The sequence below is a fragment of the Bombina bombina genome, chromosome 6, assembly GCF_027579735.1.
Source record: "Bombina bombina isolate aBomBom1 chromosome 6, aBomBom1.pri, whole genome shotgun sequence".
Lineage (NCBI taxonomy): Eukaryota > Metazoa > Chordata > Amphibia > Anura > Bombinatoridae > Bombina > Bombina bombina.
In genome coordinates, this window is record NC_069504.1 from 752,032,564 (window position 1) to 752,046,811 (window position 14,248).

Here is a 14,248-nt window from a genome sequence, read left to right on the forward strand (position 1 = left end):
TTTTATTTTTTTGGAGGTATTCTAGATTGCGATGATCCGTATAGATGAGTATGGGGTTAGTCGTGCCCTCCAACAGATGTCTCCAGTTCTCGAAAGCCCTCTTAATTGCAAGCAACTCCTTTTCACCTATGGAGTAATTCAACTCAGCAGGAGAAAGTAACTTAGAATAAAAAGCAACAGGATGTAGAGGCTCCTTTAGACTCTTCCGTTGGGACAAAACCGCTCCAAGAGCATAGTCCGAGGAATCAACTTCGAGAATGAATTGGAGGGACGGATCAGGGAACTGTAGTATAGGGGCCAAGGTGAAAGAATCCTTGAGTGAAATAAAAGCTTGAGTAGCAGCTTCATTCCAACGGAATGGTACGTTAACACTAGTGAGTGTGGTGAGGGGTTTAACTTTATGGGAAAAGTTTTTAATGAACTTTCTATAGTAGTTGCTGAAGCCGAGAAAACGTTGCAAATCCTTCCTGGTACTCGGTTGAGGCCAAGATCTAACGGCATCAACCTTGCTATCTTGCATCTTGATTCCATTCGGTCCAATAGTATAACCCAGAAAATCTATTTTAGTCGTATGGAAGACACATTTCTCCAACTTAGCATAAAGCCGGTGGACTTGAAGACGGGACAGTATCCAACTAACATGTTTGATGTGTTCATCCAAGTTATTCGAATAAATTAAAATATCATCAAGGTACACAACTACGCAAGTATCAAGAAGGTCATGGAAGATGTCGTTCACAAAATATTGGAATGTTGCAGGAGCATTGGTGAGGCCAAAAGGCATGACGAGGTATTCGAAGAGGCCATACCGAGTTCTAAAAGCGGTAAGCCACTTGTCGCCTTCTCTAATCCTAACGAGATTATAGGCACCTCTTAAATCCAGTTTAGTGAAAATTTTGGCGTTTTGTAGCCTTTCAATAAGTTCCGGTATAAGCGGCAATGGATATCTGTTCTTGATTGTGATTTTATTCAATTCTCTGAAATCTATTATAGGCCGTAGAGAATTGTCCTTGTTCCTGACAAAGAAGAAACCAGAAGCTGCTGGAGAAACAGAAGGACGAATGAAGCCTTTCTTAATATTCTCGTCCAAGTAGGTCTTAAGGTGATCAAGTTCTGGTTGTGACAAAGGATAGAGATGCCCAAAAGGTGGTGACGTACCAGGTTTTAGATCAATGGGGCAGTCGTAGGACCGGTGAGGTGGCAGCGTTTCTGCCTCCTTTTTGCTGAATACTTCTGCAAATTTCGAATATACCTCTGGGACCTGAGTGGAATCTACGATTTGCAATAAAGGATAATGCTGGAAGCAAGTTTGTTTGCAATATGGTGATGTAAAATCAACCTTTAGGGAGCTCCAGAAGATCTGTGGTTCATGTAGGCGCAGCCAGTGTATTCCTAACACAATAGGGAAAATAGGTGAGGTGATAACATCAAAGGTGATGTATTCCTGATGTAAACCAAGAGTAGTAACAAGAATCGGGATTGTGTGGGGGATGATAGGACCAGAGGATATTTCAGAACCATCGACTACTTTAATAGAAACAGGAGACAATTTTTTAATTAGAGGTATTTTATTTTTCGCTACAAGGGAAACATCAATATAATTGCCCTGTGCTCCGGTGTCAATTATAGCCTCTGTCTTCATGTGCTTGTTGTCCCACTGTAATGAGAGAGGTAAGATACAATGAGCAGGTTGATCATACACAATCAGAGAAGTCAAGGAAGAATAGGACTTACTGGTTTTGTTCTTGCGTAAAGAAGTGCACTCTCTGATTGAGTGAGAAGCTGATCCACAATACATACACAATCCTCTTGTCTTTCGTCTAAATCTTTCTTCACAAGAGAGAGGGCCTCTGAAGAAACCTATTTCCATAGCCTCAGGATTACTTGAGGTAGCAGTATGAGAAACTGGTACATGAGCAGGTAGGGTAGACTTTCTAGGACTGGAGTCAGTGTATTGGCGTTCGGATCTTCGTTCTCTCAACCTCCGGTCGATTTGCATGGAGAGTCTAATAAGTCCTTCCAGCGAATCAGGGAGCTCAGTGCGAGCCAACTCATCCTTCACCTGATCCGATAGTCCCAGGCGAAATTGATTCTTTAATGCGATGGTGTTCCACTGGCTGTCAGTAGCGTATTGTTTAAAGTCTGTTATATAAGATTCAACAGGCCTGTTCCCTTGTTTTAGTTTCCTCAGCTTGGTTTCTGCTGTGAGCTGTAGATTAGAATGTGAATATAGCTCATCCAAAACTGCAAGAAATGACTCAAGTGAGGACAAAAGGGGACTATCGGTCTCAAACAGGGTATCAGCCCAGGTGCGGGGTTCCCCGCGTAGGTATGTAATCATAGTTAAGACCTTCACCCTGTCATTTGGGTAAGTATATGGTTTTAAATTGAAGGTTAAGAGACAAGCATTTCTGTATTGGCGGTATAGAGATCTATCCCCGCTAAATAAATCCGGGGGTGAAATATGCGGTTCCACAGATGACTCAGTAGTATACGATTTAGAGGGGGCTATGTCTTTAAGAGCCTTCCTTAAGCTGTTGTTTTCAGCCTTAAGTTCCCTCATACCTTGGGTGAGCTCATCTACTCTTTGAGACAGATTATACACAATGTTAGGTAAGTCTGCTCGTTCCATCTTAGAAAGGCTTAGTTATTCTATAAGGTTTGTTTCCAGGTTGTGCAGAAATATAGGAACTCAGCTGCAGACTTAATGAGAACTGAATATGTATCACTTTGTTGAACAGGCTATTAATTAGCATAGACTGTTTGATAAAGTGAAATAAAGTTAATGTAATTTACATAGGAGGAGATAGAGTTATAATTCACTCTATTATTGTAACTGATATCAGTATAGGAGTAAGATTCTGAAATGTAAGCAGAGTTCCAAATTACTCATACATAGATTAGCAAGCAGGTATTGAGGGGAGTAATGTGCACAGAGAGGATTAGCACAGTTCGTCCAAAAGGTAAGCTAGCAGGTTTTAACAAAGGACTTAGGTGTTAAGTTTTCCTTCACAGCGTTACCATGATGAGGGAATTACATACGAGACACAGAGTCTTTGTACTAGCCCGCTATAGAGCCGAGATCAGTAACCGCTGGTAGGAGGAGCTGAGACTCTGACTGACAGCGGCACAAGCGGCAGTGAAAACTGTAGCTCCGGTCACAGAAGAGGTAAGCGGCTGTCTCTAAATGAGAGTTTGAATTGTAGGTGAGACAACCGGTTGAGTGCAATGTCAGAGGGCTTGATAAGATGGTAAGTGAAGTCCCACAGAGAAGGCGTGTGGCTTGTAAGCAGCTGCAGGGAAAGTGCCGATTACGGCAAAACATGAAATGTGATAAAACCTTTGTGTAGCAGAGGGTATTAGGAGCTATATGAAAGTCGCTGTGTTATAATCCTCCTGAGGTAAAAGGATAAGTAGAATCCAGGTAACAAAGGAATAAAGCTTTGTAATCCACAAGGAGAGCTTGATAGAGAACTCAGTAGCAAAGGATAGCAGGACTGCTACAAACAGCTACATGTGCAATAACTAAGCACCTGTCTGCAGTCAGGTGATGACTTAAATGCAGACAGGTAGAGACCATGTGATTGAAAGGTAACTGGAAAAAGCGGACTGGAATCCTTACAGGCGCTGAGGGATACATGAAAACTTTCATGGGCCACATGTTGCGTGTGGGCCATAGTTTGGGAGGCCCTGCATTAAATAAAGTTAGTTATATATTCATATATATGCATCATTTCAGTCTGTCACATATTGCAAATGTATCTATACATGTTTTAGGTACAGAAATAAAAAAATAAATCATACAAATGTGTGGTGTTATTCATGTATTGGTGCATTCTGAATATTAAAAGGACAATAAACACTTTGAAATATTAATATAAAATGTTTAATTATATGTAGTAAAACAACTTTGCAATATACTTTAATTATTTATTCTGTTCCCTTTTCCTGTAATTTAATTCTGAAAATGATAAATTCCTATTAAAAATGGAAATGCAGACACAGCAATATTCCACACAGTCATTGGTTCCACACTCTAGTAAGCCATTTATAACTGTGCTTAATTGGTCTTAGCAGAAAAAGAAACCTAAGTTACAATATGGCACCAGCTCATCTGAAATACGTTGATTACCTGGAGAATAAAGCACACATACTCTGCTCACTGACACACACTCTACAGGCACACTCTGCTCACATACCCATTCACACATTTCTGTGGCACAATGACAGCTACTAAGCAATTAGAATGACACACAAGCTCTTCTCTACTCACTACTGTGTTGTAAAAAGAAAAATAAGTTACCATACTAGGAGGTGCCAGAAATCCACTCCTAGTTTCCTATTATAAATGTAAGAAGCTTAAAAAGACATTGCATGCAGCCCTGCTCAATGGAGCACACACAAACTGCTTTTGCCTAACTTTTAGCCTAACAAGGGATTGCTACATATAAAGTTTAAAATGTGCCTAACCCAATACCAGCGGATAAAAGCATGTAGTAAAAGTAATGCATATATCTCAAATACAATTCCAAAACCAGCAGATAAAACCTCAAATTCAGCTCCAATACCAACCCCAATATATTAACCTCATATATTATATTACTCACTAAATAAAGTATCTTTCACTGCACTGTGCAAACTGCAAAGCTTAAAGGGACATGAAACCCAAAGTTTTTCTTTCATGATTTAGAAAGTGCATGCAATTTTAAGCAACTTGCTAATTTACTTCTATTATCTAATTTGCTTTTTTCTCTTGATTTCCTTTGCTGAAAAGCATATCTAGATAGACCCAGTAGCTGCTGATTGGTGGCTGCACATAGATGCCTCTTGTGATTGGCTCAACCATGTGCATTGCTATTTTTTCAACAAAGGATATCTAAAGAATGAAGCAAATGATATAATAGAAGTAAATTGGAATGTTGCTTAAAATTGTATTCTCTATCTGAATAATGAAATAAAAATCTTGGGTTTAATGTCCTTTTAAGTTAACCCATCTGCTACTGAGAAAAGGAAGGCAAGAGCAATGTGTGCACACCTGTCAACCTGTGCAAAATCAAATATATAATGGTGTACAAAAAGATTGTGGCAGGTGCAAATAAAATGCAATCAATCAAAGACTGATGCCTAGTGTAGTTTGCACTATTAGGCTATGTAGCTGGGTAATTCCTACTAGTACCATAAGTGGGTTAAATAACCACACATAGCTACATAGCCTAATAGTGCAAACTGCATAAAATATACTCTATTTCTTTATGGGGTATTTTTTGAGAACAAATTCTCATAACACATTCAAGTGACAAAAAAGGTTAATCTCACAATACAGTTTTCTAACTAGGCTAAAAGATGCATTTTTAAGCATATTTTACCAGTCTTTTACTTGTGATAATATATATTTTATTTATTAATATTATTTATATTTATTTTTATATATATTTCAGATTCAAGTGTCTGACTTTGAAAGTGCTTTTCTAAATATGTTCTTGGGGTCACACATGATTAATTTGACAAGAATTCTGTGCTCAGGCAGAAAATGATGACTGTACTTTTTTTGTGCTTACAGACATGTTAACTTGACCCTGTTTATATATTCGCTAAGACAACGAGGGAATTCTCTGAGAATAGGATATATTGCTAATGTTACATAAAAGTCAAACAGAACTATTTGTTTTGCATTTTATATAAAATAATACATAAAATATATAGTTAGTCACTCTGTTGTAACTTGTAATACTTTTAAAGTCTATCTACTTACATAGACACGTCGTCGACACTGTTGCCAGCCGGTCCGGATAGTGCTAGTCTCGCTCCCCTCACTCACTACTGACTGTGATGTGACTAACCTGACAGACTGCTCTTTGACAAAATTGACAGAGTGAGATTCAGTCTCACATGTAGCTCCCCGCTCCCGGCTCATCTACTACGCCGCAGCAGCTCTGTCCTGAGTCCTGCTTACTGCTGTCAGTGTTTTACCGCCAATGCGACGTCATTCACGTCACTCAGCCAAGACCAGCAGGCACACCTCCTGATGCTGCTGATTGGCTGTGGAACTGCTGCTCCATCATAGAGGCGGTTTTAAGAACAGCCTCTATTGAAGCATGTATCAAGCCCGGTAAGCCACCACTAGATGGTGCTAGCTCATTCTGAGCGAAGAACAGTATTCAGCATCCAGGTTGCGCAATAAATGGAGGGCAGCGGAGCAGCTCACTGCCTCCTTATTGCGCAACAATGGATGCTGCTGAATGTCAATGTATTGCAATACCTATAAAATATAATATTATTGTGTATCAAGTGGCGCCGGCGGGAGGGTCGGGGGGGGGGGGAACCTGGGGGGGGTGGCCAAAAAAAAACAAAAAAGTGGCCCAAAAAAAAAAAAAAACTGAAAAAATTAAATTAAATTTAATACATTTTATTAATCAGATGTAAAAACGTTTTTTCTCTGATTTGACAGGGGAGGCACTGCCTCCCTTGCCTCCTATTACTGCACGTCACTGTTCCATAGTGCATGTCCAATACAATGTGAAATCTCTTTCTTTATTGATTTCCTAAAATGTATAAAATAGAAATTAAGTAGATGTGTATCTGGAGATGTCTTTTAGTCTTGGAGGACATCAATTGACAAATGCAGAAATAGAGATGGTGGCAGAAGTTAGAACGTTAAGGGGATGATAATTATTATTATCGTTTATTTGTAGAGTGTCTTGGTTATTTGGCGGAATTCAAGGAAACATTTATAGGGATCAGACGGGTAGAGGGCCCTACCAAGAGTCGCACTTTTGTAATCAGCTCTAAAGAAGGTGATCTACAAACAGCATGGCTCTTAGGCTTACATGCTAAGGGGGTTCAAGGGGATAGCAATGGAGGAGAGGAAACTGTATAAAGAAAGGTTAGTGTAGGTTGTATGCATCCCTGAACAGTAGAGTCTTTAGGGAGCGTTTGAAGTTTTCAAAACTAGGGGAGAGTCTTGTGGAGTGAGGCAGAGAGTTCCACAAGATGGGAGCCAATCTGGAGAAGTCCTGTAAGCGGGAGTGTGAGGAGGTAACAAGAGAGGAGGAGAGTAGGAGGTGATAAGCAGAGCAAAGGGGACAGGAAGGATAGTATCTGGAGACAAGGTCTGAGATATAGGGGGGAGCAGTGCAGTTGAAGGCTTTGTATGTCAGAGTGAGAATTTTGTGTTTAATCCTGGAGACAAGAGGAGGCCAGTGAAGGGATTGGCAGAGAGGTGCAGCAGATGAAGAGCCGTGTAAGGAAGATGAGCCTGGCAGAGGCATTCATTATGGATTATAAAGGAGTTAGTAGGCAGCTGGGGAGCCCAGAGAGAACAGAGTTGCAGTAATCGAGGCAGGAAAGGATGAGAAAGTGGATTAAAATCTTAGTTGTGTCTTGTGCAAGGAAATGTCTAACTTTAGAGATGTTTATAAGGTGGAAGCGTCAGGATTTAGCCAAGGACTGAATGTGAGGGGTGAAACAAAAGATCTGAGTCAAGTGTGACCCAAAGACATCAGGCATGCGGGGAAGGGGTAATAATGGAGTTGTCAACACTTATAGAGAGATTGGGGGTGGAGATTTTGGAAGAAGGGGGGAAAATAAGGGGCTCAGTTTTGGAGAGATTTAGCTTGAGGTAGTGAGAGGACATCCAGGAAGAGATGTGAGACAGTTAGTGACACGGGTTAGCAAGGAAGGAGATAGGTCTGGGGCAGAGAAGTAGATTTGGGTGTCGTCAGCATACAAATGATATTGGGACCCGTGGGACTTTATTAGGGAATCTAATGGTGACATGTAGATTGAGAAGAGAAGGGAACCGAGGACAAAGCCTTGCGGTACCCCAACAGAAAGTGGTGACGGGGTAGAGGAGGCCCCAGAGAAGGCTACAATAAAGGTACGGTTTGACAGGCAGGAAGAGAACCATGAGAGGGCTGTGTCACAAATGCCGAAGGATTGTAGGGTTTGGAAAAAGTGGGAACCAATTAAACACATAAAACAGTATTACAGCAGCACTTGCATAAGGAAACAATGAAATACATAAAACACAATATTACAAGAGTACTTGCCTTATGTCTTGCACCTTGTCCAACCCTTGTTTAATTCTTGTATAATTATTATCTTAGTGCCTCACTTATATAACGTTGACTTATTTCTTGTATAATTCTTTTCTTAGTGCCTCACTTATAGAATGTTGACTTATTTCTTGTATAATTATTTTCTTAGTGCCTCACTTATATAAGGTTGATTGACTTATTTCTTGTATAATTTTTTTCTTAGTGCCTCACTTATATAATGTTCACTTATTTATTGTATAATTCTTATCTTAGTGCCTCACTTATATAATATTCACTTATTTCTTGTATAATTCTTTTCTTAGTGCCTCACTTATAATGTTGATTGACTTATTTCTTGTATAATTCTTTTCTTAGTGCCTCACTTATATAATGTTCACTTATTTCTTGTATAATTCTTATCTTAGTGCCTCACTTATATAATGTTCACTTTAGAAATGTGAACATATGCTGTTATAACAATGCACACTGCCCAGACAATGTACCCCCAGTGCAATGCACAGGGTCCACTGAATTACTTAATTGCTAAGTCAAAAGACAATTTAAAAGGCCAATTGAAAGTTAGATTCTGGTCAGGTCAGGGAGAGATAAGTTAAGATAAACAAGACAGTAACATTTTAAAGAGGTGGGAGCTATGGCATATAACAGCTATAAATCTAAGAATAATAGCAGGTATTGATAAGGATTGGAAATTACATGGCAATTAACAAAACATTAGAAGTAAGACATTACAATAAATGCAGGACTAAATTAAAACATAAAATCATTTGTTCAATATATATATACACATACCAAAAGAGATACATGAGAGGAGAGAGCACTAGAATGCAGTGGATAGGTTGCAGATGAGCAGGGATACTATTCATGTACCAAAAGAGAGTTACAGGAGAGGAGAGAGCACTAAAATGCAGTGAATAGGTTGCAGATGAGCAGGGATACTATTCACATACCAAAAAAGAGTTACAGTAGAGGAGAGAGCACTAGAATGCAGTGAATAGGTTGCAGATGAGCAGGGATACTATTCACATACCAAAAGAGAGTTACAGTAGAGGAGAGTGCACTAGAATGCAGTGAATAGGTTGCAGATGAGCAGGGATACTATTCACGAACCTGAAAGCAGAAAAGAGAGAATATGATTATTAACAGTATCAGAAGCAGCTGAGGGTTCTAGGAGAGATAAAGAGATAATCACTGGCTTACCTTAATAAGCTTTATATAATAGATAAAGGCAGGGCCGGCTCAACCATGGGACTAAGTGGGTCCAGCGGACCCAGGCAGCACTTGACAAGGGGCGGCACTTCAGTGACTGAGTCAATCACTGTCAGACCCAAACCACTCCTGTCTTTTGTCTCTGTGGGGGAAGTTGCAGGCTTGCAGCAGCATAACCTCATCATGCACAAAGACACAGAACCAATCAGGGACAACATTCATGTTGCAACAAGTGCATCTCTTGACTAACTTACTTTCCACTTATTGCGCAATTGAGCATAGGCATTGGCTGCATGCAAGTAGACTTAGTAAGGTCAGCAGCCTAGCTAGAAGGTTGACATGCTAATCAGTAAGGTTACTACCTGGTGGGGCGTCATTGCATTCTTGGACCCAGGCAGCATAATATCTGAATAATTACTTAATGAGAAGAGTAGAACTGCTTTTTCAATAACAAATTGATAACATTTGTTTTCTGCTCAGTGGCGCTATAAGGTTTGTTTCCAGGTTGTGCAGAAATATAGGATCTCAGCTGCAGACTTAATGAGAACTGAATATGTATCACTTTGTTGAACAGGCTATTAATTAGCATAGACTGTTTGATAAAGTGAAATAAAGTTAATGTAATTTACATAGGAGGAGATAGAGTTATAATTCACTCTATTATTGTAACTGATATCAGTATAGGAGTAAGATTCTGAAATGTAAGCAGAGTTCCAAATTACTCATACATAGATTAGCAAGCAGGTATTGAGGGGAGTAATGTGCACAGAGAGGATTAGCACAGTTCGTCCAAAAGGTAAGCTAGCAGGTTTTAACAAAGGACTTAGGTGTTAAGTTTTCCTTCACAGCGTTACCATGATGAGGGAATTACATACGAGACACAGAGTCTTTGTACTAGCCCGCTATAGAGCCGAGATCAGTAACCGCTGGTAGGAGGAGCTGAGACTCTGACTGACAGCGGCACAAGCGGCAGTGAAAACTGTAGCTCCGGTCACAGAAGAGGTAAGCGGCTGTCTCTAAATGAGAGTTTGAATTGTAGGTGAGACAACCGGTTGAGTGCAATGTCAGAGGGCTTGATAAGATGGTAAGTGAAGTCCCACAGAGAAGGCATGTGGCTTGTAAGCAGCTGCAGGGAAAGTGCCAATTATGGCAAAACATGAAATGTGATAAAACCTTTGTGTAGCAGAGGGTATTAGGAGCTATATGAAAGTCGCTGTGTTATAATCCTCCTGAGGTAAAAGGATAAGTAGAATCCAGGTGACAAAGGAATAAAGCTTTGTAATCCACAAAGAGAGCTTGATAGAGAACTCAGTAGCAAAGGATAGCAGGACTGCTACAAACAGCTACATGTGCAATAACTAAGCACCTGTCTGCAGTCAGGTGATGACTTAAATGCAGACAGGTAGAGACCATGTGATTGAAAGGTAACTGGAAAAAGCGGACTGGAATCCTTACATACGCCCCCCTTCAAGGAAGCCGATCCTCGGCTTGATGCTTAGGACGATCAGGGTAGCGTCTATGGAACCGAGAGAGAAGACGAGGGGCATCAATGTGTGTATAAGGCTCCCAGGTGTCGTCGTCTGGAGAGAAACTCTTCCATCGAACAAGATACTGTAGTTCACCATTCAGAATCCTGGAGTCAAGAAGGTCCTGAACTTCAAAGGAATCGGAGTCCATAGGCAAAGCTGGAGGGGGTAGGATACTAGAAGTAGGCAACAAATCGGTAGCTGGTTTTAACAAAGAGACATGGAAGGTTGGATGGATGGGTATGGTGGATGGAAGTTCCAAAGTCACAGCATTGGCATTGACAACTCTAGTAATGAGGAACGGACCAATGTACAAGCCAGAGAGTTTTTTACATGGAACAGGCATTTTGATGTTCTTTGTGGAGAGCCATACCCTATCACCAACAGCATATGTAGGAGCAGGTCTCCTACGTAAGTCGTAGTACTTCTTTTGAGAGGCTTGAGAGTTTTGCAAGTTCCGTTTCAAGAATTGGAAATTCTCTGCTATGGTTTGCAGAAGGTCATCAACTGTTGGGGAATTGACTGGTTGGTTATCATGGATGTTGAAAGAGGGATGAAAAGCATAGTTAGCGAAGAATGGTGAAAGGTTAGTAGAACTGTGGTTTGAATTGTTATAAGCAAATTCTGCCAAATATAAATACTGTGCCCAGTTGTTTTGATGATACGAGCAGTAACAGCAAAGATACTGCTCAAGCCACTGGTTTAGCCTTTCAGTTTGTCCATTGGTTTGCGGATGAAAAGCTGTGCTTAGACGATGATCTATCTGCAAATGCTGTGAAAGATGTCTCCAAAACTTAGAGGTGAACTGCGTACCTCTATCAGTTGTTATGATACTAGGTAAGCCATGATAACGAACAACCGTATTCAGGAACAACTGTGCTGTTTCACTGGATGTGGGCAGTTTATGGTATGGAATGAATATAGCCATTTTAGTAAGAATGTCCGTGACAACTAAGATGGTATTGAAGCCCGAACTACTGGGTAGTTCTACTAGGAAATCCATACCTATGTGGAACCAAGGTCTATCAGGTATTTCGATAGGTAAAAGTTGACCATAGGGTTTGTTCCTGTCCTTTTTAGAGGTAATGCAAATTGTACAGGCTTTTATATACTTTTTAATAGTTGATATCATATTAGGCCACCAATAACATCTACAAAGAAGGTTTTTGGTTCTATTTATACCTGGATGACCAAGAAGAGGAGGGTCATGGTGTTGCTTGATTAGATCCGTCCTAAGGTCTTCTGGCACGTATAACTTATTTCCATGGAAGTACAGGTTGTTTCGGAAGGTGAGTTGTCGATGAGGTATGCCGTTATCTGATTGTAGAGACCGTTGTACTTGTGATTCAAAGGTAGGTAGGATACCTAGGAATCTTTCAGCCGGAATAATAGAGGTGGTTTCTTGTGTGTTTGGTGGTCTAGGTAGGCGTCTGGAAAGTGCATTAGCCTTGCCATTCTTAGCACCAGGTCTGTAGATGATTTGGTAATTGAACCTGCTAAAGTATAGGCTCCAACGAACTTGTCTACTAGAAAGCGTTTTATTTTTTTGGAGGTATTCTAGATTGCGATGATCCGTATAGATGAGTATGGGGTTAGTCGTGCCCTCCAACAGATGTCTCCAGTTCTCGAAAGCCCTCTTAATTGCAAGCAACTCCTTTTCACCTATGGAGTAATTCAACTCAGCAGGAGAAAGTAACTTAGAATAAAAAGCAACAGGATGTAGAGGCTCCTTTAGACTCTTCCGTTGGGACAAAACCGCTCCAAGAGCATAGTCCGAGGAATCAACTTCGAGAATGAATTGGAGGGACGGATCAGGGAACTGTAGTATAGGGGCCGAGGTGAAAGAATCCTTGAGTGAAATAAAAGCTTGAGTAGCAGCTTCATTCCAACGGAATGGTACGTTAACACTAGTGAGTGTGGTGAGGGGTTTAACTTTATGGGAAAAGTTTTTAATGAACTTTCTATAGTAGTTGCTGAAGCCGAGAAAATGTTGCAAATCCTTCCTGGTACTCGGTTGAGGCCAAGATCTAACGGCATCAACCTTGCTATCTTGCATCTTGATTCCATTCGGTCCAATAGTATAACCCAGAAAATCTATTTTAGTCGTATGGAAGACACATTTCTCCAACTTAGCATAAAGCCGGTGGACTTGAAGACGGGACAGTATCCAACTAACATGTTTGATGTGTTCATCCAAGTTATTCGAATAAATTAAAATATCATCAAGGTACACAACTACGCAAGTATCAAGAAGGTCATGGAAGATGTCGTTCACAAAATATTGGAATGTTGCAGGAGCATTGGTGAGGCCAAAAGGCATGACGAGGTATTCGAAGAGGCCATACCGAGTTCTAAAAGCGGTAAGCCACTTGTCGCCTTCTCTAATCCTAACGAGATTATAGGCACCTCTTAAATCCAGTTTAGTGAAAATTTTGGCGTTTTGTAGCCTTTCAATAAGTTCCGGTATAAGCGGCAATGGATATCTGTTCTTGATTGTGATTTTATTCAATTCTCTGAAATCTATTATAGGCCGTAGAGAATTGTCCTTGTTCCTGACAAAGAAGAAACCAGAAGCTGCTGGAGAAACAGAAGGACGAATGAAGCCTTTCTTAATATTCTCGTCCAAGTAGGTCTTAAGGTGATCAAGTTCTGGTTGTGACAAAGGATAGAGATGCCCAAAAGGTGGTGACGTACCAGGTTTTAGATCAATGGGGCAGTCGTAGGACCGGTGAGGTGGCAGCGTTTCTGCCTCCTTTTTGCTGAATACTTCTGCAAATTTCGAATATACCTCTGGGACCTGAGTGGAATCTACGATTTGCAATAAAGGATAATGCTGGAAGCAAGTTTGTTTGCAATATGGTGATGTAAAATCAACCTTTAGGGAGCTCCAGAAGATCTGTGGTTCATGTAGGCGCAGCCAGTGTATTCCTAACACAATAGGGAAAATAGGTGAGGTGATAACATCAAAGGTGATGTATTCCTGATGTAAACCAAGAGTAGTAACAAGAATCGGGATTGTGTGGTGGATGATAGGACCAGAGGATATTTCAGAACCATCGACTACTTTAATAGAAACAGGAGACAATTTTTTAATTAGAGGTATTTTATTTTTCGCTACAAGGGAAACATCAATATAATTGCCCTGTGCTCCGGTGTCAATTATAGCCTCTGTCTTCATGTGCTTGTTGTCCCACTGTAATGAGAGAGGTAAGATACAATGAGCAGGTTGATCATACACAATCAGAGAAGTCAAGGAAGAATAGGACTTACTGGTTTTGTTCTTGCGTAAAGAAGTGCACTCTCTGATTGAGTGAGAAGCTGATCCACAATACATACACAATCCTCTTGTCTTTCGTCTAAATCTTTCTTCACAAGAGAGAGGGCCTCTGAAGAAACCTATTTCCATAGCCTCAGGATTACTTGAGGTAGCAGTATGAGAAACTGGTACATGAGCAGGTA